The sequence below is a fragment of the Cricetulus griseus genome, chromosome 2 (genome assembly GCF_003668045.3).
Source record: "Cricetulus griseus strain 17A/GY chromosome 2, alternate assembly CriGri-PICRH-1.0, whole genome shotgun sequence".
Taxonomy (NCBI): Eukaryota; Metazoa; Chordata; class Mammalia; order Rodentia; family Cricetidae; genus Cricetulus; species Cricetulus griseus.
The window spans coordinates 387840330-387861227 of NC_048595.1; the positions used below are offsets into that span (position 1 = coordinate 387840330).

The 20898-nt window shown below is 40.9% G+C and overlaps 1 protein-coding gene and 1 non-coding gene across 2 annotated transcripts in view; one reads left to right on the plus strand and one right to left on the minus strand.

Annotated features, from left to right (window-relative positions):
- The window catches only part of LOC100750437 (solute carrier family 2 member 13), a 261443-nt gene that overhangs the window by 8766 nt on the left and 231779 nt on the right, over nucleotides 1-20898 (minus strand). The gene's annotated exons all lie outside the window — the stretch shown is intronic.
- Trnak-cuu lies at nucleotides 10828-10900 on the plus strand. Its single transcript has one exon. It is a non-coding gene; the product is annotated as a tRNA-Lys (tRNA).

Sequence of the window (20898 nt, forward strand, 5' to 3'; positions counted from 1 at the left end):
CATGTAAATGTACATGTAAAAGCACACAGCTAGAGCTTGATACAATTTCAGAGTAGCTGAGCAATTCCTTTTTCACCCAGATGGCATAAACAAGACCTGATTTCTGACTTGGAGCTGCATTAGAGCAACCCAGAATGTCCTGCCTCGGTACCCATGATGGAAAGGTTGGTTATCTATGCAGCTATGAGCGACTAAGAGAGCAGGCACCTTAGGAACAGGCTCCTGTGCTCACCCACCTTCAAAGCCTCTTATTTTTCAGGTAAAACTCAGTGGTGCAAGCTGAGCATGCCCAGCGGCATTTCTGGCCATCGGTGTGATTTTGCACAAACTCCCTCCGTGACTTTGAGCTAAGCACCCCCCCAAGTGTGTTTAATATATTTTCATTGAAATTCTGCCCTTAAACTAGCATGCTCTGTGCACGTGGACCCCAGACTGCTGTCTGGGAGGCCAGCACGGGAATCAGACCTTCAAACACTCCCTGGCTCCTATAGGTTTGTAGCTATATCACAAAGCAAACACTGCATTCAGTCCAATGTCAAAAAACCCTCCATAATCTTTTAGTCTTAAAAGATTCAAAGTTTAAAAGCCTCTTCTGAGACTTGTGGCAATCTCTTAACTGTCACCCTCTGTAAAATCACAATCAAAAATCAGATCACATGCTTTCAATGTACAATGTCACAGAATATCCATCAACACCCCAAAGGCGTGGGAAGGGGGCACAGTGAGGAAATACCCCGAAGGGCAAACCCCACAGTCTGCATCTCTATGTCCAATGTCAAAGAGCTATTCAGATCTCCAATTACTTCCAGCTTTGTTGATTGCAACAGAATTTTCTCTCTCTCTACCTGTCTGGCAGGTAAACCAAGGCTCTGGCATCTACAATGTCGTGGAGTTTCTAACATAATCCAGCCTTTACTTTCACACCTTCACACTATGGCCTCTCCTGGCATACATGCTGGGATATCCCCTGCCTTGTTGCCTGGCTTCCCAGGCTTTCCAAAACCAGAAGGAAGAAATCCACAATCCCTTCCTTGTATCCTTCTTGACTCTGAAGCCAGAACCATATGGCCAGTGCTGCCACATTCTGCTACTTGCTGGGGCTGGAAACTGGCTGCCTCCTAGAATTACATTTCTGTAAGCTTTCTGTTGTTCAGGCCCAGAAAATCCCTCAGGCCTTTCGTTTCACAGGAGTAGCTCCTGGGATTTTGTCCTGTACCATCTTCCTGCATTTGATCTAGCCTTAGGCTTTTCTTAAAGCTTCTCATCTCCTTGAGTACAAGACTTGAGTCTACCACTACATTTTCTGGTGTCCCTTTTCTCCTCAGACTGTATATTTTATATTTCTCTTTGCCCTGCTTGCTACTTTTCATTATTGATCATCTTAAGAGTGATCACTAATAACCATGTGACACAGTTAATAGCAGGCTGTCCTGAAATCTCCTCTACCAATGGCATTAATTCAAAACTCTTCGATTTAGCCTCAGGTAGATTTTTCAGACAAGGGCAAAAAGGAGCCACATTCTTTGCCAAAACATTACAAGAAGGGCTAAAGGCTACTTGCTAATATTCTTTCCCTCTGAAACATCTTGAGCAGCGTCTGCATATTTCAAATTGCCCTTAGCATTACTGTCTTCTAGGCTCCTACTAGCCATGCTCAAAGCTTTCAACTGCTTTTCCAGTTCAAAGTCCCAAAGTCTTCCATATTCTTCCACACAATAGCATGGCCAGACCTGTCACAGCAATGCCCCAGTTTCTTATACCAACTTCTGTCTTAGTTACTGTTCTATTACTGGGAAGAGACACCATGATCAAGGCAACACTTATAAATGAAAGGATCACCATGGCAGGAAGCAGACAGGCATGGCACTAGAGCACTAGGTGAGAGCTTTACATTCTTATTTGTAGCCAGCAGGCAAAGAGAGAGAGGAGGGGGAGCTGAGCATGGCATGGGCTTTTGAAACCTCAAAGTCCACTCCATGACATACTTCCTCCAACAAGGCCACATTTTCTAATCATGAACAGTTCCATTAACTGGGTACCAAGCATTTAAACATATGAACCAATGACAGGAGCTATTCTCATTCAAACCACCACAACCAATAAGCCAGAAAACAAAAGCCAAAACAAAGCAGAATGAAACTAAAGTCCACAAACATACCACTGAGTTTGTTTTATATTGGCCAATCAATCCTAGGCATGGTGCCTACCCTGAAGTGTGGTTGATTTACCTAGAGAGAATCCATTGAAGAAAACTGGTTTTTCCTTTGCCAACAGGTATCAGTTACAAACACCTTCTTGGCTAGGGTGGTAGCCCATGTTCAATTCCCCCTCTCAGTGCTGGCTTGAATCTGTGGGGACTGTGTCTGGCTTGAATCTTTATTGGGCTTGTTTGTGTTGCCAATCTCTGAGTTCATACGTGCATCAGTCCTATTATATTTGTAAGACTCTATTTCCTTGGAGTCATCCATTACTTCTGGCTCTTCAAATCTTTCTGCCTCCTCTTCTACACAACTTTCTGAGCCAGGAAGGGAAGGATTCAATTAAAAAATTCCATTTCTGAGTTAGTGCTCTAAATCTCTCACTCTCTGCTAGTTGTCCATCTTTGGGTTTCGGTGTTAATTCTTATGTACCATAAGAAGAAGCTTCTCTGATGTGGGTTGAGTGAGGCACTGATCTATGAGGAGAGTTGTATGTCATTGGGAGCCAGTCCTTTTACTGATATGTTCCTTTAGCAGAATAGCAGGTTTCCCTAGCCTTGTGACCTACATATTCTTAGGTTCTTGGAAACTTTAGCAGTGTCAGATATGGGTTCCATCTCCTGGAGTAAGTCTTAAGTTCAATCAAAAATTGGTTGATTCTCCTATAATATTATGCCATTATGGTGTCAGTAGCAGGAAGCTGTTAGAGGTCACTGAGTTTGTAGTTAGGTGATACCAGTTGTTATCTTTCTCCCTGTGTAGTATACCCAGTACCTTCCAGAACCATGAATGCTAGCCGGTAGGGGTGAAACGTCTTGGTGGCACCAGTTTGTCAAAAGATTTTTAGTGTTAGTTATCCCTCCAAATATTCCTTCCTTTACTTTTCTCTCCCATTTAAAAATCATCCCATTGCAGTTTCTCCTTTGTCTACCCATAACACTATAACCCATTTGTCTTTTCTTGGAAGAGCCTCTCCTTACGCAGTCCCTTACTAGGTGCCTAACCTCAGTGGCTATTCTGATTATATCATGCACAACAAAGGCTCAGACGCCAATATCTACATGGAAGAGAAAACATACAATATTTGGGGATTATGGTCTGGATTACCTCGTTCAGAATGTTTTTTTCTTACTCCATCGATTTACCTGTGAATTTCACTTTTTAACAGTAGTGTAAATTTACCACATTTTCACGCATCAGTTAATGATCATCTAGGCAGTTTCAAGTTTCTGGTTATTAGGACTAGAGCAGTAATGAACATGGATGAGCAAGTGTATCTCTGGTAGGATGTAGAGTCCTTTGGGTATATGCCCAAGAGTGGTATAGCTGGACTTGAGGTAGATTGATTCCCAGCTTTCTGAGGAACCACAACATTGATTTTCATAGTGGCTGTACAAGTTTGCACTCTGATCAGCAATGAATAAGCATTCCCCTTTCACTGCATCCTAGCCAGCAAGAGCTGTCATTTGTCTTATTGATCTTGGCCATTCTGACAGGGATAAGATGAAGTCTCAAAGTATTTTTAATTTGCCATTCCCATGATGACTAAGGATATTGAACATTTAATTGTTTCTCAGTCACTTGTGGTTCATCTTTTGAGAACTCTCCGCTTAGTTCTATGCCCTATTTGTAACTGGATTACTTGTTTTCTTGGTTTTCAGTGCTTTTAATCCTTTATGCATTTTATATACTATACTGTATACGTTTTATATACTTTATCAGATGTGCAATTGGGAATATCTTTTCCCAGTCTGTGGGCTGCTACTTTGCCTGAATGATGGTATCCTTTGCCATACGGAAGCTTTTCAGTTTTGTGAGGTCCCATTTACTAATTGTTGTTCTTAGTGTTTGTGGTATTGGTGTCCTGTTTAGAAACTTATTTCTCTATGCCAATGGTTTCAAGCCTATTCCACACATTGTCTTCTGTCGGACTCAGGGTATCTGGTCTTATGTGGAGGTCCTTGATCCATTTAGAGTTGAGTTTTGTGCAGGGAGATACATATGGATCTATTTGGTTTCTTTCTATATGAAGTCATCCAGCACCATTTATTGAAGATACTGTCTTTTCTCCAGTGTGTAGTTTTGGCTTCTTTGTCAAAAATGAGGTGTGCATAGATCTGAGGATCTATATCTGGGTGTTTAATTTTATCCCATCAATGGCTGTGTCTGTTTTATGCCAGTACCCTTCTGTTTTTATTACTGTATCTTTGCAGTACTGCTTACAATCTAGGATGGTGGTTCCTCCAGCGGGTCTTTTATTATTTAGGTTTTGGTTATCCTGAGTATTTTGTGTTTCCAAATGAAGTTGAAGATTGTGTTTTCAACTTCTGTGAACTTGAAGAAGAATTGTTTAGTAGGTCATATATATTAAGAAATTCATAATTTTAGCGTTTCCAGTTTGGTTAATTGCCTCTTTGTACTGCCTCCATTGTATCCTATAAGTCTGGGTATGTTAGATTTTCATTTTCCTTCCTAATTCTAGAGAGTTTGTTTTTTCCTTCTTGATTTATGACTTGATCAATTTTTCATCAGTAGTGAGTTGTTCAGCTTCCATGAGTTTATATATTTTCTTATTTTTCTATTGTAGTTGATATCCAGCTTTAATCCATGGTGATCAGATAGGATGCACAATATTATTTTAATTTTCCTATTTCTGTTGATACTTGATTTGTGTCCTAATATAGGGTCATTTTTTTTCAGACATTTCTGCTGGAAAAAAAATATACTCTTTAGAGTTTGGGTGGAATGTTCTGCACATGTCGGTTAGAGCCATTTGATTGATGATGCTATTCATCTTTAGCATTTCTCTGCTTATTTTTTTTGTCTAGATGTACTGTTCATTGGTGAGAGTGGGGTATTAAAATCATCCACTATCACAGTATGAGAGGGTCAATATGTGATTTTAGCTGTAGTGGTATTTCTCTTATGACCTTGGGTGCCATCATGTGGTGTGTATAGGTATTTGGAATTGCAATATCACTTTGGTGAATCTTTCCTTTAATGAGTATGTAATGTCTTTCCCTATCTCTTCTGATTAGTTTTGAAGTCTATTTTTTTTAGATATTAAAAAGCCATACCTGCTTGCCTCTGGGGATAATTTACTTGGTTTTTCCATCTTTTTACTCTGCTATGGTATTTGTCCTTGGTTGTAGTGTTCTTAGATACAACAGAAAAATGGATACTGTTTTCTAATCCAACCTGCAAGTCATGTACTTTTACTGGGAAATTATGACCTTTAATAGTGTGAGTCATCAATGACCAGTGTTTATTGGTTCCCATTAATTTGTTCCTTTTTTTTTCCAGACAGGGTTTCTTTGTGTAGCTTTGGAGCCTATCTTGGCACTGGCTCTGGAAACCAGGCTGGCCTTAAACTCACAGAGATCTGCCTACCTCTGCCTCCTGAGTGCTGGGATTAAAGGTGTGCACCACCAACACCCCGGCTATTAATTTGTTCCTACAGGGTAGGTTCACCCATATTTTGATATACTGTTATATGTTTATTCCTTGTGTCTTCTTGGGTGTGGTTAACCACTTTAGACTGAAGTTTTGCTTCTAGTGCCAGGTGTGGAACTGAACTGGTAGGTAATAATTGCTTACATTTGCTTTTATCATGAAATATTTTTCTTTCTCCATCAACTATGATTGATAGTTTTCTTGGGTATAGTTGTCTGGGCTGACATCTTTGGACTCTCAGAGTTTGTAGAACATCTGTACAGGCCATTCTTGCTTTTAGATTCTCCATCCAGGAGTCTGCTGTTATTCTAATAGTCCTGCACTTATATGTGACTTCGTATTTCTCCTTTACAACCTTTAATATCCTTTCTTTACTCTGCACATTTAGTGTTTTGATCATTATGTGTCATGGGGAATTTCTTTTCTGTTCTATGTTATTTCTGTCTGCTACTTGTATTTTAATAGACACCTCCTTCTTTAGATTGGGGAAATTTTCTTTTATAATTTTGTTAAAAGATATTTTTCTGTGCCTTTGATGTGGCTTTCTTCTCTTCCCTCTATCCCTATTATTTGTATGTTTGGTCTTTCCATGGTGTCCCAGATTTCATGGATATTTTGTGACTGGATTTTTTCTTTTTTTATTGAGGTATTTCTTTTACTTTGTCTTCAAGAATTGAAATTCTTTCTTGCAATTCTTGCATTCTGTTTGTAAGGCTTACTTCTGAGGTTTATGCTTGACATCCTAAGTATTTCATTTTCAGTTTTATTTTAGTTCAAATATTCTTGATGATTCTATTTCCACTTTCATGTTTTGAAATGTCCTATTTTCATGTTTTGAAATTCCACTATTTGTGCTTTCACAGACTTCATTAAGGGATTTGTTCCTATCCTCTTTAAGGTTCTTACATAATAATGAAGGCTATTTGGAGTCCTTGTCTTGTGTGCTTCAGCTACATTGCATATCTCAGGGCCTGTTGCCATAGGGTATTGGCTTCCAGAGGAGGCATATTATCTTGGCTGCTCATATTTGTGTTTTTGAGCTGGGATCTAGGAATCTGGTGTTTGGATGCTTGAGGTGTTCCTTGGTGTAGATATCTGGTCTTGTCATTGTTGAGTGGGTGTTCCATTCTTTGGTTGCTGTTGTCCCCTCTGTATCCTAAGCAGGTATGATTGCTGTGTGGTCTCTGTTAGTGAGTGCTTCTGTGAGGACACACGGAAATGGACTTGGGCTAGAAGGAAAGGCTCAGAGGGACCATGGAGAAGAGGTAGGAGATCCTGGATCCTCAGCAAGAAGCAGAATTCTTGGGAAACTGACGTAGGGTGGTAGGAGGGGTCCTTGCAGGTAAGCTGCTACAGGACTAACAGTAAGTCTGGAGAGATAGAATGGAGGACAGGGAGGTTGTGAAAATTGCCCACCTGTTCCTGAAGCCCAGTGTGTCACTGAAGATCTCTGGTGGAAGGTTTTTTTTTTTTTTTGTGACTAGGTAGCTTACACAAAGGAATATAAATAGACTAGAAGGGAAGGCTGAGAAGTCTGGTGGGGAAGAACTAAGTGGGGTCAGCACCAAAAGGCAGAGTTGCCAGAGAATGGAGGTGGGGTAGGAAGAAGGGCTCCTGCAGTAGAAGGAAGAGTAAATCTGGAGACACAGGAATGAAAGCATAAATGGATAAAGACACACACACACACACACACACACACACACACACACACACACACCCCATTGGTAATTGTCTCCCAAAAGAATAGTGGTTTTATTTTCCTGTAAAAGAATCTCAGCCTCTGGTCCTCACTGCTCTCTGTGGAGCTGAGTGGTCACTGAGCAATGAATGAGACATGTATCTTTGCAAGCTTGCCAGCAGAAAGCAGCTGTTGATATCTACTAACAAAAACCCCCAGATCAATATTCTCCACCTTAACTTCCCACCTGAGACAAAAGCTTTTGAGTTATCTGACCTGTAAGAAAATAATAAAGAAGGAGATGAAGCTAAGAGACATAAAAGAAAAAAGACAAAAATAAAGAAAGGCTTCAGGTAGACAGGCTCCCGGAGAGGGAGGTAGATGCTCACAAATAATGGACATTTTTCTGAAAACCTCGATTTGCTATTTCTCTTACGGCAGTGCTTTGCCCAACGTCTGTGTATTTTAAGGGGAATTGTGTGCTTGCCAGCACTGCTTTTTCCATCAGGCTGGACAGGGCAGAGAGACCCTGTCATTCCTTATCATTCTTGAGTGGCTGTCAGGAAAGCGCAAGGCACTGACCTGCTAGACACACTCAGCAGCATGCAGACAAACTAATGACTAAGGCTGTGATATCACTCTTGACCTTCACTCCACAGGCACTAGACATTTCAACTGCAGAACCAAGATGTGTGTCTGGAACACCACAGGGCAGTGTGCCCCTGCTCTGCAGACCAGCCCTAGCCAATGCTGGCACCACTGCATGCCCCTGAAAAGTACAGGCAGGCAGACATGGGTAGAGTAGAAGCTATGCTGGGCAGGGGCTCACACCCATTCTATCCTGGGCAAAAATCAAAAAAGATGGTGAGTAGCATAGAGGGAGTGTGGAGGACAAAGAGTAGAGGCCTCTTAGGATGAGGACAAAAAGGTGAGGATGAGCCTTGTACAATAATACATAGGAAAGTGTCACAATGAAGCCCACTATCTTTAAGAAAACTAAAAATAATGATTAAGAACAAAGTGCCACCTCATTCTGGCCATGGGAGAATGAGTATTCACTAGCAGAATGAGCAAACAGAAGCCTGATATGGCCCAGATAAGTCAGTGATGGTTCCTTGCTCTAGTCAGAACCCACATGCCTTCAACATTTACAAATTAATAACTCTCTCTGAAGATAGAACAACTGTCTCCATAATTTGCTAGATGGTTTTAAACCAAAGAAGCCATCAGAGGACTTAAGCAGTGTACAACTGCTCTGGCTACAGTGACACTTGAGAAATACTCCTGTCCCCTACACTGGACAAACTTCCTGTACTGTTCTTCTATTCCCCACAGTGAATTTTTTTTAAGTTTAATCATGTGTTGTACTGAAGGGGGCAGAAGAGAAACACAACATATATTTAAAAAGCAGAACCTCACATTTTTATTATTGGAAACCATAGAACTTTGCTCTGCTCCCCAAAGAGGAAAAGTTCCTGGATCTTACTTTGGGGCCAGAAAGGAAAGTGTTCAGTTAGGGGTGGAAGTGACTTTCTAGTTTTATTTCTGTTGCAGAGGATCTCACACAGGTGTGGTATGCAAGCTGCTTACCAGTGAGCAGTAACTCAGCTGTCAATGACTTGCTATGGCCTGTGTGATGCATTTCCTGTTCTGCTGGGTTGCCTACACATACTTTCTTTACTAACTGGCTCCTGTAGACCATGAATAAGGCATGCTCTGTCTATTGTTGCCTCAGGACTGGCAAGCCTAGGGACAAGATCACCAAGCTACACCCTCAAAACTAGAGGTTAGCCCTGACAGTTCTTTTGCCTGTGGGAATATATGATGAGATGACACATAATTTGAAAGTGGTGACGGAGTGGTACCTAGGGGAGCACAGAGTGTCTCCCAGGAAATGACATCACTCATTCTCTCCGAGAGAAAAATAAACAAAATGCCAAGCAATCAAAGGACAGTGATAATGCACATTTCTTTGAGATTAATTTTTAACTACATACATGGATGTATATAGGGTGTCAGGGGTTATGTGTACATAAGTTCAGGTGCCTACAGTGTCCAGAAGATGGCACTGTGGACCTTGGATCTAGAATGACAGGTAGATATGAGTCTCCCAGCATGGATAATGGGAACCTAACTTGGGTCTTCTGAAAGAGCAGCAAGTGCTCTTGTGGTGACCTGAGTAAGAATAGCCCCCACTAGGCACATGTGTTTGAATACTTGAACCTTAGTTGGTGGATCTGTTTGGGAATGATTAGGAGATGTGGCCTTGTTGGAGGAGGTGTGGCACTATGGATGGGCTTTGAAGTTTCAAAAGCTCTCTCTCTCTCTAGCTTGTGCTTGTGGATCAAATGTGAACTCAGTTACACTTCCAATACCACGCCTCTTTCCCTGCTGCCATGCTTCCCACCTTTATGATTTTGGACTCACCCTCTGGAACCATAAGCCTCAATGATGCAGGCATGTCCATCTATATGCTGTGAATATATGTTTCTCTTATTGGTTGGTGAATAAATGCTAATCGGTCAGTAGCCAGGCAGGAAGTATAGGTGGGGCTACCAGACTAGGAATGCTGGGAAGAGGAACAGAGAGAGTCTCGGGAGAGATGCCATGTAGCTGCCTAAGGAGTAACATGCCAGAGCATTATGGGTAAGCCACAGCCTATGGCAATTGCATAGTTTAATAGAAATAAATGGATTAATAATTAAGAGAGAGCTAGCCAGTAAGAAGCCTGAGCCATTGTCCAAACATTTTATAATTAATATAAAAGTTTTTGTGTGTTTATTTGGGACTAAATGGCTGTGGGACTGGGCAGGACAGAAATTTTGTCAACAAATGGGAACCCCAATGTGGATCAAAAATTTCCATGTAAAACCTGACAAAAAGGGATTCTAAAAACAATAGAACAAATTCAAGCACAGCTTCTTGGCAGCAGCATTTTCTTGGGTGGGCTCTGTTTGCTAGAGGCAAGTAGTGACTTGCAGCTCCTTTAAGAGAGGCTTCTTGACTTCGTGTTAGTGGCAAAAACTGCATGGTTCTTTTAAGAGGCCCTGCTACCAAACTATTAAATGGTGTTTAAGAGCAGCCAGTGGTATGTATGCTTCTTGGTGGTGGCAAAAAAGCATAGATCCCAGTAGTACTCCGCCATGAAGCTACCCTCAGAAAGCCAAGGAATAGGGTGGGGTCACTTAAATTTTAGCCAAGCTGTTTAGCAGATTAAAACTCATGTGGTCAGAAAAAGATAGAGATATACAATAAAGACAGATTCAGAAGAACAAAACCTCTAAATGGTATACAGTATGTTTAAAAATGAGATGGGGGTTAGTGAGGGATATGGGAGGGTGGGAGGGAACTGGAATTGATATGTAAAATATGATTGTTTCTAATTTAAATAAAAATGAAGAAAAAATATATATGTGTACACACACACACACACACACACACACACACACACACACACACACGCTTGGAACAGAAAAGAAAAGAAAAAGGATAGAGAAAGCCTGGCTAGCTCAGTCGGTACAGCATGAGACTCTTAATCTCAGGGTTGTGGGTTCAAGCCCCACATTGGGTACTAAAGTATAAATGGAGTTCTTAGTTGGTCTAGATAATAAAAACCTAGAGTCACACAGAGAGGAAAATGCTGAGAGATCAGAGAGAAGGTGCAAGCCACTGCCACACCACCTTACCTCCTTAGCATCTCCACAGACTGGAGAGTGAGCTCTGTTTCTCCCTGATTATATCCTGTTTCTGCCCAGCTAGCTCATGTCCTGTCTGTCTGTACAGACTTCCAGACCTCTATTGTTAGCTAGTGGCAAGCTCCATTCTCTGGCCTTCAGACAGGCTTTTTACTTGTACAAGCAAGATATCACCTATCACCACCCCTCAGTACCAATATGCTGTTTTTTTTTTTTTTTTGTAAGTTGCCTTGGTCATGCTGTTTGGTCACAGCAGCAGAAAAATAAGCAAGACAGCTTTTAACCACAGAAGCATCTCCCCAGCCTCCCTCAGTTTTCAGAAGCAATCCCAACTTTTGAGTATCCCATCAGAGGAACTAGGAAAAGTTACCATTCCAAGAGTAACTGATTACTTCCCACTAATTCTAGTCACCAATTAGTAACCTAGTATGAAAATAACAACAAAAAAACAAAAACAAAAGAAAGGCTTCACAGCTTTTAAACAGAGCTACAGATGACCACAGCATGAGCTCCTCAGCCATGACATGCATACCATGTTAAAGAAAGCATAAAAGACTCCCTATTGCCTCATCTGCCCCCATTGTAATTGGTTTTGTGCTTTTCTTGCATAGTATTGTTACATAAAGGCAAGTTGGGGAAAAGATGACAGTTTTTCTTAATTGCTTTCCTCTGTATTAAAAGAAAGACCTTTAGAATTCCTTTAATTTAGGGGTAAATTAAATCAAAGGGTAAAGATTCACAGCATTTCGGACTTGGTGCTAAAAGCTTTAATTTTCTTCATTCAATTTAGCTTCAGTGATTTATATCAGTAGTTCATACACTCTAAACATGAGAATGAAATGCAGAGAATATAGGTTGACAGTTCATGTCCCAGCCCTCTGTGCACCAAGGTACTCTCCCTGCGACACTCCTGCTCTCAGGCTCTACCTAGGGCTTAGTGAGACCAATAGGGAGGGAGGAACTGCAGCCAAGTCCAGAAAGAGGTGCTGAGTGGGAAGTGCTGATGCAATGCAGTAGCCCACTTTACTCCAGGATCCCGATGTTCAGTGGTTTTGTGTATTCCTCTCGCCAGGGACCTAGACAATCACTGGTGGAGACAGGACTTGAAAGTCTGAAGTTACAGCCCGATGGGTCCAGACACTGAGGAATGAAATGCAAGCCATGGCACAGCTTGAGGGGTAGGAGACTAGGTTGGACACGGGTGCCCATCATGTGGCATGTCAGGTCATCACTCTAGCGACTTTCTACCACAATATCTGGATCCCCTTGTCGACATGCATTGTTTCCTTCTGGTTTGTCACACTCATCTTTCCTTTGTTTATTGTAGACAGTTCCATGCCTGAAGGCATGGTTTAGTCTTATAGGTGGTAAGAGGTTACAAAAAAAAAAAAAAAAAAAAAAAAAAACTAAATACCATATGACAAAGCTGCTTATTTGCTCTTTAATAAGGATGGCAACGAGGGGAAGAGGGCTAGAGCCATCCTGTAAGCAAGCCTGTTCCCTGGATCTGCAACCTAAAAACTCCTGTTTTCAGAGCCGGGTAGTGGTGGCGCATGCCTTTAATCCCAACACTCGGGAGGCAGAGGTAGGAGGATCTCTGTGAGTTCGAGGCCAGCCTGGTCTCCAGAGAGAGTGCCAGGTTAGGCTCCAAAGCTACACAGAGAAACCCTGTCTTGAAAAACCAAAAAACAAAAATACAGTGCTCTCCAAAAACTCCTGTTTTCTTTTGGAGATTGCTTCATTGAGTTCAAAGAAATAAGCTCTGAGATGCTCATCACAGGGACTTACATCCCAGTATTGAGCAGCAAAAATGATTGGTTCAAACCCCAGCAGCGGGGAGGAGAAGCCCAGAAGTGCAATTCCTATTAATTACACAGGACCCAGAGCTTCTCCTCCAACCAATAGAACAGGGTGTTTCACAGTTTCCTGGTCCCTTTCAGGAAGGTACTGAGCTCCTTGTCCTCATGGATAAAATTATAGACATGGATCATCATCCTACAGCTGCTCCAAATCATTCCTGGAACCATATCTCTAAGTTGTGACTCTGGTTGAGTCACCTTTACTGGGTGGTCCAGATATCTTTGAGCCATCCGTGCTGTTGTAAACAACTCCTTGCCTATAATTCTGTAAATAAGTTCAATAAACTGACTGGATGGCTAATGTAGATTTGATAAAATTTTTTCTTTGGTCTATTGAAGGTGCCCTAACTGGAGTGAAGAAAAAAAAAAATATATATATATATATATATATAATATATATATATATATATATCCCCAGGTATAGTCACAGACTGAAGAACTCAAGCGTCTCAAAATTTTAGGGAAATGGTGGTTAAGTTTGTAATAGAGTACTCATTGTAACTTTGAATATGTAAAAGCCCCTGGGAGTGTTTGACAATTTTCACAAACCTCTACCCCTGCACTGAGATTCCTTTCCCATGCTGACTCCTTGAAGGTGCTCTACTTGCCCCAGCTTTGCTGTACCCCACTACTCATCTGTTCTGGAAGCCCTTTGAGAATCATTCAGAATCCATTTGCTTTCTACTTAGGAAAAGCAACCTAATTTCTTTTATTCACTCCAGGTTCTCTTTTCCTTTCTTGCCATGATCAACCAGCCATACAAAGAAAACTAAGTGAGAAGTAGCCGTGACCATTTCAACTGAGGTGAGACAAGTTTAATGAAAAGAACCGTGGGGCCAAGGGTTTAGCTCTGTGATGTAACAGGCTCACAAGAAGCCTGAGTTCAATCCCCTGGGTTGTCCTGTCCCCTGGATAACAACCTCAAGTACACTTACACATTATGAGATCTATGAGTCATGAGAAATAAAGTGGATTTAATTAGATAGGTCATCAAGTAAAACCAGAAATCTACAGCAGAAAAAGTCAAATTAGAACACTACATCTGGCACAATCGCTTTACAATAATGAAAACGAGGTCCCCTGGGTTTGATTGACTTGCCCAGAACCTCAGAGCACAGGCTTAATTCAAAGCAATCTTCTATAGCACTGCTCTCTGTTGGCATCCAGTGCAGGGGCTAGAGGGCTCTAATGTACCATTTTTGCCAGATCCTATGGCCTGAGAGCATCTTACTGGAAGGCATCCCATTCTGTAGCTGAGACAAAGGTGCACATTGCTTATGCCCTGGATCTGGCTTCGTGGCTACTCTACTTTCCTAATGCCAATGGTATTTCAAACATTTACAGTCTTCGTTATGAAACACTAAAGCTGAGAACTAAACCCCTAAACTGATACATACTGGAAACTTTAGCAATTTGAGATTGCCTGAGCCTCTGCCAATTCTGCTAAATGGGGCCTTGCTTCAGATACACTGTTTGCTACCTCTTGTGCTGATACCTTGAATCTAATATATAATACTTGGCAAATGTAAGCATTTATTTGGCAAGAAAACTGAATGAATAAATGAAGAAAGACATTGAATTTACAGTCAAATGTATTAGTTATCATTGGTTTAACAATTCATTGACAATGAGTCAATAACCATTGAATAACTCAAATCATTTAAAGCCAAAACAACACATAAATAGATGAAATTAACAACAGGTCTTATCAGGGCCAATATTATTCCTCTGGAGCAGGGTGGGAATTGACTTTTACATGGGCAAGTCATTGTCGATTGAGCCAACCAGGCTCACAATGTTCAGGAAGCTAGACTTTGTAGCCTCTTCAGCTGTGATCTTCTCACAAGGTGTGCTGTGACAGGAATCACATGTGGCAATGTGCACCATTAGTCTCCAGTTCCAATTCAGAGACCTAAGGGTTTTCCACAGAGACTCATGCTCTTAACTGAACTATCACTACCCTGGGCTCTTTGATAATTTGATGACCCTCAATAAATGATAATAGTTAATTCCAGTAAGGATGTGATGTCTTCTACCTTCCCTCTTCCTTCCTTAGGCTTCCCAGGCCACACCGCAAAAAGACCATTGCTTAGACGCTTTTCAGATCAATTAAGATACTTTCATTAGTTCCCACTAAGCCAGTCTGGGTCCACATAACATTTTCCTCCACCATACAGTGAGCATCTGAAGAGACAGCAATCCATTTGTGTTTAACGGAGACTGTACTGGCAGCAGAGGAGTTCTTCCACCTACAACTGCTGCATAGATCATAAGCATTATCTTAAGCCACACCAGCACCTCCGGGGCATTTCTCTCTGCACGTGCATGGGATGAATGCAAACTAATTTACCTCTGTAGACTGACTTGATGTAAACAATGGGATACTTGGGGAGTTTTAAAATTCTGTACAGCCGTTTTCCATCAAATGTGTCTTAATGGCTTCCTTAGGAGAGCTGTGCTCCCAACAGAAATGGCCTTGATTAGATTGAATCTTCACTTGATGGAACTGACAGATACTTGTATATATGAATATATAGTCTTTAATATGATATATATATACATATATATATCATCATAATACATATGAACTCATTTATCTATAATAATTTAAAGCTATAGCATCATGGGTACCCCTTTGTATAGGAGACAAGTGTTTTTGCTTTGCTTTTGTTTTATTTAATAGTGACTTTCCCAAATTACACAATGGGGGCATTTGAACTCGATTCTACTCCTTTTTCTCTTTCAACATAATTATTTCTCTAGCTTAGGTATGTATGGAAACCTCTTTCGAGAGTGTTTCATTTTTGTAGAATTCAAATGGAAACAGGGGTGGGATGAAAACTGTCTTAGACCTCCCAAGTTGGCATTCTTTCTATACCAACAGGAAATAATACACTGACATCATTAGCTAAGAGTGGATTAAAATGCTTCTCGGAGTGTGAGGGGTAAAATGAGAGCCTGCCAGCAGACCTGGGTCTGTCCTCCACACAATCTTCTGACTCAGGATTAATTTTGATCCTAAACTTAAGTCCATAATTAGAACAGCAAGGTTGCTTATGGGAGCTGGAAATATCACATAATGATTTCAATAACTAGAAAATTCATTTGAGGTAGCTGATGTGGTACAAGCAGAACAGCCATTCAAATGTAATAACAGGCTGCTGCCTGGCAGTTTCTAATAATGGGTTAAAACATGAGGCTACATAATGATTTTCTCAATGTAGTTATGTCAGTAAGGGATTAAAAAATTCCTCCAGAAGTTACTTAAGTGCTTGAAAAATGTGTATAGAAAGTTTCAAATTATTTCATATACAAATAGCATCATTAGTTACTAATATAAGAATTTTCAAAGTGATGAGCAGATGAAAAGTCAATGTCATGAAGCCATCAACTGTACAGCATGGTCACATTTCAGTTTACTAAAGAGCAAACACAGTAGCTTCATAGGCGAGCATTTTAATTGTGATGGCATTTTCTCCTGGTTCACAGACACCATGAAACACCACACTGTCAACGATGATACAGACTAAGAAGACTTATCTCGACTTTTCAAAATAATATAGCAGCTGTATCAAAATCCACCTCTAATGAATGGTTAATCTTCATTGCCAACCTGACTGGATTTAGAATTACCATAGAAACACACATCTGGCTGTGTTCTAGGAGAATATTTCCAGAAAGATTTTAATTGAAGAAGGAAGGCCTACCTGATTGTGTGTGACACAGTTCCACAGGCTGGAGTCTTGAACTGAATAAAGAGGAGAAAGAGAGTGGCATAGTAGCCTTCACCTTTCTGCTTCCTGACTGTGGGTGCAATGTGCCCAGCTACTTCATACTACTGCCATAGCCACGATGGACTGAACCCTCAAACTGCCAGCCTGAAGATACCCTTCCTTCCTTAAGTTGCTTTGTCAGAGTAGTGAGTTATGTCATCACCTGTGTCATCAGGTGCCTTTCCACCGTTAGCTTTGTGACACGTGCAACCCTTAAACATGCCCACCAGGCACAGCTTACTCCTTTTGCCTCCTCTTTCCTCCCTTACTTCTCTTGTCTCTCTGGATTCTTCTTTTCTCTCTCGCCTCTTACTCCTCTCTTGCCTCCTGCTCCTCTCTTATCCCTCTTGTCTCTCTGTCTGTCTGCCTGTCTCTCTCATGTCTCCACTCCAACATGGCCTTTTGCTCTTTCACTCTTCCCCTCCCCCCCTCCCCACTCCAATAAATCCCTTGCACTAACTCTGTTGTGTGTGGTGTGTTTGCTAAGTGACATCCCTTGGCAGGACCAGCCGAAAGGTACCCACTTCAACTTTTATTTTTTATCCTTACACACCCCAGGACAGATAAAACAAAACCGAATTAAAAAAAGCAAAACAAAACAAAAACTTCTGGAGGAATCATTATTGCCAAATTCAATTGTACTATGGAGCTATAGTAATAAAAATAGTACATACTGGCATAAAACAGACACAGTGACCATTGAATTAAATACCCAGACATGAGTTCAAACAACTATGGACACCTGAATTTTAACAAAGAAGCCAAAACTACACACTGGAGAAAAGATAGCGTCTTCAACAAATGGTGCTCATTGTCAAACTGGATGGCTGCATGTAGAAGAAGCCAAACAGATTCATACTTATCACCCTGCACAAAAGTCAACTCTAAATGGATCAAGGGCCTCCACATAAGACCAGATACCCCAAATCTGACAGAAAAGAAAACAGATAATGGGTTTGAAACTATTGTCACAGAAAAAGAAAACTTGCTGATCAGCCAACCAATAGCACAGGCACTAAGAACAATGAATGAGACCTCACAAAACTGGAACCCTTCTATATGGCAAAGGACACCATCATTCAGGCAAAGTGACAGCCTATAGCGTGGGAAAAGATCTTACCAATTACATACCTGATAGAGGGTTAGAATATAAAATATATAAAGAACTAAAAGCACTGAACACCAGGAAAACAAGTATTCCAGTTACAAATAGGGCATAGAACAACAAACACTGGGCAGTGGAGACAATCCCATTCACTACTTACATAAATTCTGCTGCAATAAAACCTATAAACCTATTACATATCATCAAGCCAAGTGAAGACAGACTCCAGATTTCCCTGCATTTTTAACTGATGAGCAACAATGTTATAATTATCTTTAAGTACATTGTAAAGTACTAACATTTCCAGCACACCCCAAATTTACTTTGGATTACTGTTCTGCATTTCCTGAGCTATAATTATAACTATAATGCTTTTTTTCTAGTTTTAGCTCAATATTATTTTTATTTAAAGCATAGTAAACTTCCAGAAGAACTGTTTTTTTTTACAAGAATCACAGCAATATGGAAATATTGTAGAGGTGATGATTTGACAGTGTGAGGGAGAGAATCCAATAGATTCTCTCTTTCCCTCTTGGAATAAGAAGTATGGGATTTTGGTGATATAACAGAAAGAAAGGAAAGGTTATGGCTTAATAGTGATATCTGTGTGTGTTTGGCATGGATTCAATAGTGATGGTATTTTTTTTCCCTCCATGGCACAGACTATAGTTATCTAGGAAGAGCTCCCCCATCAGATTGGCAAGTCTGTAGGGCATTTTCTTGATTGGTGATTGATATAGGAAAATGCAACCCATTGTGGCCAATGTCATTCCTCGATAGTTAGTGTTGATTTCATAAAGAAGGCAAGCTGAGAGAGAGCCATGTAGAGCAAGGCAGTAAGCAACAATCCTCTATGGACTCTGTATCAGTTCTTGTGCCAGCTTCTGGCCTTGAGTTCCTGCCCTGACTTCCCTCAATGGTAGACTGTGATATGGGAAGTATGAGGAGAATAAGCCCTTTCCTTCCTAAATTGCTTCTGGTCAGAAGAAAACAAATGAAGTCCCATTTGCTATCCTTGAACTAATAATCCATCTTCAAGGACATTTGTAACTGTGACATTTTATCATTAATCTAGCTAATGCAGATAACCAGAAAACACACTGGTAGACTACATCAACAAAATTACAGATTAACACAAATGAGTAGAGCTTAATGATGGCACAGAGGGGAAACTTTGCTACTGCTAAAGGCTGATAATTTGAAGAGTTAACAGTTACTATTAAAAGCAGCTCATGTTCAAGTTCTACCAAAATGAAAACAAAAAATGAGACGTAGACACACGGTCAGGATCTAGAAGCAGATATACCGTAGGTTCTAGACTGGAAAGACAAAACTTCAAGGTGGACAGGACACATTTGCATTTTGTAAGCCTGAGGCAGCATTAGCTGTCACAGCTATAAAGCCATGCTTCTGTTAAAACTCCTTATACTCTGCCTGACACACCATTCTGAAACTTAAAATAGCCAGAACATAATTTTATCATTGTAATACCTCATCTTTTATGGGAACAGCTTTATTCACCCATGCAGGTTACTTCTGTTCAAACTCCTTCTATTGTTGTTAAGTTTAATTTTTAGTTGACTTAAAAGCTAGTGGCTCTTTATAAGGCTAACAAACCCCCGCTTCTTCTCTTCCACAACCCTCTACTCCCATCCCCACTTAAACCTGTAACCTCTAGTGTAGCTCCCCCATTTTCGTATTTCATGTGTTCTACTCCCTGTTCCTATTTTTTACTTGGTTACAAGATCATAGGTTCCTGTATGGTCCTTCATGTACACTTCATTTTGTTTATCCCTGTCCCTTACTCCCTTTTCTGCCTATCACCACCATTCTACCATTGGCTTGAATCTTTTTGCCTGAAGTATAACACCAATTCTCCTTTCGCTGCATCTATATTCTACTATCCTTCCTTCCATAACATGTCCCCACTACTCGTAATAGCCTGATTCCAGTTTCTTGGCTTCCAATGTACTCTAGGTTAAACACACAAAAGAAAAAAAAATGAAACTAGGACCCTCACTTGATATACAATGTGTAGTGCTTGTCTTTCTGGCCTGTGAGACTTCACTCAGTATAACTTTTTTTCCCCATGTCCATCCAGGTGTGTGTCTCTTTTCTTTGGTGGTCAAGTGGCCACTGCTAGGTTGACCCTGCCTCAGTGGATAACCTCATATCCTCAGGCATAGGGGCAGCAGTAATGGAGTGGGTTAAAAACATAATAAAACATTTCAAAAGAGGGACTTAAAGTTTGGAGGGAGATGATGGGGGAGGTCCTTCTGTACATATGCTTGTCTTACTGGTTGATAAATAAAGTACTGTTGGCCAATAGGAAAGCAAGATATGTGGGACTAGGAGTCAAGGAGGATTCTGGGAAATGTAGTAAAGAAGTCTTGTGATCCAGGCAGGAAGAGACATAGCAGGCAGACTCATATATAAGCAAGGACAAGGAGGAAATCATTCCTTTTCTCTTGCTCTTCCTCCTGCTCTAGAGTCACCATGTGAGCCCGGGAAGACAGGACGCTTGCCCATCCACACAGAGTTTTATTCTAAAGGTAATATGATAGAGTAAGTATAGTGGGAAATTACCAATACGGGGTCAGGTAGAAATATAAGGGTATTTAATAGGGAAAAGCCTTACTTACAGAGCAACCTAGCCAGCTGGCGTGATAGAAGTCTGTACAGCAAGAAGCAAAGAGAAACCGAAACTGCAAACGCAGTCCCACTACATCACTCTGACCACGCCCTCACAAGCCTGGTCAGGCACACCTGTAGCCAGCCCCTAAGAAGGCGTGGCTACAGCTTCCCCTACAAGTAAGCCTAAGGGGCTAGGTACTGTTAGCTGACCAGAGAAGCAGGGACAACTTAATAAATTTGCAACCAGTGGCTACATAGACCCTTGTACTTAGAATGAAATGGCTTTTTAATTTGGACATCCTCTTAGAAAAGGCTCTGCATTTCTACTGTGCACAGATACCCATGGACTGCACAGATTGTCCTATAGCAAAATAAGAGCTACAAACCAGAGGGCACTAGACCCATGTGTAGTCAATGAAAAAGGTGTGTAAGAAGAAATGCCCACTCACCAGCAGAGGGACACGAGAGAGTGCTTGCTGTGGTATGAAGTTAGGACAAGGCAT